This window comes from Anthonomus grandis, chromosome 12 (assembly GCF_022605725.1).
Source record: "Anthonomus grandis grandis chromosome 12, icAntGran1.3, whole genome shotgun sequence".
In the NCBI taxonomy this organism is placed as follows: domain Eukaryota; kingdom Metazoa; phylum Arthropoda; class Insecta; order Coleoptera; family Curculionidae; genus Anthonomus; species Anthonomus grandis.
Window position 1 is genome coordinate 11,167,693 of NC_065557.1, and position 5,245 is coordinate 11,172,937.

Sequence of the window (5,245 nt, forward strand, 5' to 3'; positions counted from 1 at the left end):
ACTTAATAAACAGAAAAAAATTAAAATGATTTCAAACTGCAAGAATTACATGAAAAGTACAGTTATTGTAATTAACAATATTTTGCTTTGAAGTCGTAGACATGGTGGTTGATGCAGTCAACAAGCGAGACCTTTTTTTAGGAGGGAACTATCTTGAGCTTGAAGGTCATTGTCCCGCATTTTTTCAATCTAAAGCATATGGTAGTTCTCATCCATCTGAACGTAAGGCATCAGTGACTTGGTATTTCAGTGTCCACTTAGTTTGAATAACTGTTGTTCTCCAACACCTTTCTTTGAAACTTTTGATACAGCGGTTGCTCGTGAGCCATGATTCGTCAATTTTATTTTTTTATTAGTGAGGCCTGATTTTTCCGCTTATATAGAGACCCTTTTATTCATCAATTTTTTTCCAGACGGTATACTTTTGTATCATTTTTTTGATAGCCAGTAAGGATTCACGGTGAGAAATAGACCCTCGCATTCTATGTCTTGGCATTTCTGCATGAATTTTTTATATAGCTGCATAGGGCAGATGTCGGGTCTACTTTATTTCTGACCTTATACTACTCTTGGTAAAAAGCGGCTGTACTTTATTCCACAAAACAGTAAAATATTAGTCCGTTTTCTGACCTGCGTAAAGACGGATCTTTAAGACGTCGCGCTTTAGGAAAGCTGTGCTTTGTCTTCTTTTTTCTGGGGCCTGCTGTAGTTGTTTCCGCTTAGCATTTTTAGTTGATGAATGTTACTGAATGGGTTGAAAATAATATTGTACTTTCTGAGATACTTCTTCGTCAACATTTTAGCGGATAGTATAATCTTTATAAATCTCACTGTTTTGCTTTTGCATATTGAACGCCCAGATAATCCTTCAAGATATCTGCTAGTCTTGGAACATCCACTTTCCTTGTAAAAAGACATGTACTTTCGCCAAACATAGTCATGATTTAATACAATACAATATTCTTTGGAGTGACTTCTGTTATTTTCTGATCTATTTCAAAAATAAATTCTTTTTTATAGTAAGGTTGCTTCTACGGAAAAGTATCTGCTGTCACTCAATCACATAACGTTAATTTTAAGAATATGATTTTTTTTGGCGTTGGTAATAGTAAAACCCCGCTTTAACGTTTCGTTAACATTATAAACTTGCAATGCAATTTTCGACTTTTACAGTGTCACGTTCACGTCACGTCCAGGTGAATTTAGAATGAATGAAACTTCACCAGCATTTTTAGACAATAGTTTATTAACAATAAGTTAAAGTTTTTGCCGACGTTTCGGTAGTGTATTCCCATCTTCCTCAGGGCTATGAAAAACTAATACCTTTGTATAACTAGGTTAAAAATGTAAAAAAGAAATTAACATTCGTACAAAATAAAACATTATAATCGACGAAATCCATTATTATAGAATTCTCTTATATTATATACGAGTATAACAAGCTAAGTTACAGGATAGAATATCCATAATTTAAGAGAAAAACAGGCACAAGTTATTACAAAAAAGTCACTTTATCTATGGTCTCGAAATAGTAATATTTTGAAGATATGACTAGAATTTTAAAAAATATCAGTTAAAACGCACCAACACACATATGCAGTTTTACTCCAACGAAGTAATTGATAAATTGTTATACCAATGACCAATTATTGGTATGATGTGATGATATTGGAAACGCCACAGATTACTAATACTTTAAATACTTTGGGAAATGCCGAGAATACCAGCTGGTTTTCCATCATACCGGAATAACACAAGTGGCACACCGCACGACGTCTCTGGAGATGCATGGCCAGCAAATCTTCTGGAATGATCGAGTATATAAGGAATCTGAAGTCAGTCAGAGTATATAAGGAGCCGTGATACCGCTGGGAGTCAGTTGACAGTTGCAATCCCGTGCAGTTCGAAATATTGGCGCGATATTTTATATCGGACATAAATAGTAGTACATAAATACGATGAAAATAAATATTTCTAGTAGTCATAAGTGGTTGTGTAGAGTAGTATAAGTGTGTAAATAAATCAATTGACTATTTTCGTATATCGATTATTTTAATTCACACCTTAAGTCACAGTAAAAACGCTACAACATGAGATACAAAACCATCCACGTGTGTTGTTTTGCAACAAATCAGAGTTAGCAGTTCTGGGAATTAGAAGCATTAGTATTTCCGCTGATTGGCAAATTGGTGGTTTCATTTTTTTTTATCATGGAAACTGCTGACGCAGCTCTATCATTGCCTATGCCCGATTCTTCTACCATGGAAACCGCAGACACCGCTCTACCATTGTGTTTAAAGCAAACCATATAATTTTAAGTTAGTTCTGTAAAAGTTGCATAATTTATCAATGTCCATTTGAATTTTAGTTTTTAATTATTTAAAAAAAATTAATTTGAGTTTTAAAGAGATTATTGGCACAGTCGGTAGGAACCGTAAAACATCAGCAGAACAGGAAGATTTCAACTGTGAACAGTAGATTCTAATCTCTCAACACACAACAGACCATCTTTAGAACTCCCAGAGAGCAAACAAGGCGCTCTCACTTATTGGCACAGGCATTGGAATATCATTTAAAAATTTCTGTTTGTTGTGACCGATAGAAAACAAGACAACTTCATGCATCTGGCTTTAATGTTCTGCGGCTTGTTCGTAATATCCCTATATAAACAACACAATAAGAATCTTTATCCATAAAGAAGGAACCCTAAAATTTTCCAATAATAAATGAACTCTTATTCTATAAAGACTTTCTTCTAATAAAAGAAGCAATATCAAATAACGAAATTATTCTAAACCATCTATTAGATAGCTTTAACAATGTACAGATTGCTAAACTGACCCTACATAAGCCTTAGCCAGTTTTCTGACTTAGTAAATATAAAATTGAAAGAAATTTCTGACGCTAAAACTTATTTTTCAGAGAAAAATGTGGTATTATAAACGGAATTGGTACGATTTGGAAAACCATTACTGGTAACCTAAATGCCTCTGATGGTGAATACTTCAAAAGTTGTATCGAAAAAATTGCACATGACGGCATATTGAATCCTTGATAAAAAATCAAATATTGGAGCTACTTTGGTTATTAAGAACTGCAATTCAACAATACAAAAGTTGCTAATCGACGAAGAAACATACGACTTATTATTGTAAACACCGAGAAACCAACTGACACTGCACGACGTCTCGAAGGTTAGCGAGAATCTTCCGGAACAGCGTTCTGCAGAGTATATAAGGAGCCACATCGCCGATGAGTGGTCAGTTCAGTGAAATAAAATTAGGAATATTTTGGGGCGAGATTTAAACAGTTGTAAATAAATATCTCTGTGTAGTCATGAGTTATGATGTATTCGTAGTGCAGTGTGTAAATAAATTAGTTAACTACTTTCGATTGTTTTAATTCACACCTAACCAATGAGCAAAACCCTACATTATGCTGCGAAATAGGAGTTCTCGACACTTGTGAATCTCTTATGGAGAATTATTCATTTAGGGACGACTACCTAAATGATATTCTAAATGGCATCACTTTTGCACAGTTCCATGATTACACCAATTGATTTGATCAACTATCTTAAGCAAAACTCTCAAGCAATAAATAAAAATAATTTTCTACCTTTACCAGTCTATTCGTCTAATATATCTTCACATATTTAAACCAGAAATATACCAATCTGAGGCGAAAATAGTTTTCATTCCTAAAATTCGAGACGTATACTCTATATCATTTTTATCCTATACTATATACTAGTAGAACTAGATTTCACCACATTTTTTCAAACAACACAAAAATATATTGCACGAGCTGATGATTCGATGCTGTGCGTATCTTTGCAAAATAGACCAAAGCTAATGGTTGGTTTCACTTCCTAACCCACTAACCATCAAGAAAGTCATCAAGAAGTTTCGCCAATAAAAATAGTATCCTGCAACTTCAGTCCTCTTGAACATCTTTCTCATTGTCATTTGCATTTTGATGAAGTGTAGATGCAAGAGACAACCGATATTAACCATGAATATCACTTCAGCAGATGACTTCCCACCAACCTCGAGAATTCACAATTCATCCATAAACTCCATAACTTTAGACTCCGGCATCTTTCCCAGAAGAAGACCTGCTCTTCACCCCGATGAGTCCCTCAGAGAAAAGACAAAGTTGACATCACCCTTAAAAGTTACTGCATCAGTTAAGGAAAGTTAAGGCATTAGTTTTTAACTAAAAAAGGGAGCTGCTATATGCTATGCTATATGGAAATGGAAAGATTACTATTTCCGCTGGGGCAGTTCTACCATTACCTTCGCCCAATTTTTCCACCATGGAAACCACTTACCCAGCTTTTTATCATTTTAAGTTCGTTCTGTAACATTATTTTTAGGCTGTTAAAGTTGCATAATTAATCTATGTCCATTGATCATAAGAATGTTGATTCTTAATTATAAGTAGTAATTCTTTATATAAATAAAAAAAAATTTTAACAAGTGAAATAGAGTTTTGAAGAGATAACATACATACATATACGAAGATGTACATATCCTATACCTCTACAAATCCTATATGTTGTGATAAATTCTACTTAGATTATGCAATCAGAAAAAATCTGCAAAAGCAATTTGGATTTCTCAAAAATTCTCGTCTCTTTAAATTTCATTACTATTTTCATCATTTTTGTCTATATTATAATGTTTAGTTCTTTTATGTAGCATCGCTAAATTACGCATTTCAACATCCCTAACTGGAGGTAATTCAAATGTCCATGAAGTGATGGTGTATAATTCAATGAAAGAAGTAATTTTCTAAATCTTTCGAGTATTTAATATAATTTTTTCACATTTTCCAGGAAATTAAAGCCAGTTTTTTGGAACTTATCGCAATCTCGAATATATGTCTTATTCGAAACAGTCTAAATCATGGTTAATTTTTCCAAGCATTTTAAGTAATTTCTTAATTAATAATTCAGATTTGGTGTAATTGTCAATTTTATTCAAGGCAGTTTTTTTCTAGTGTGTAAACCCAATGGTGATTTTCTCTACGTTGTTGAAACACTTTTTACTTTTTTATACATTTACAGTCGTTTCGTGTTTCGAGCATTTGGATCCATTTTTTCACCATCTAATTGTTTTCCTTTAAGTAAGAAAAAACTGCCTTATTACAGTTTTCTGAATTAAAAAGGTATTAAATAAAACGACTTATAACATTGAAATTGCATTTTATTAGTCTATATTAATACGAAAATATACGTGAT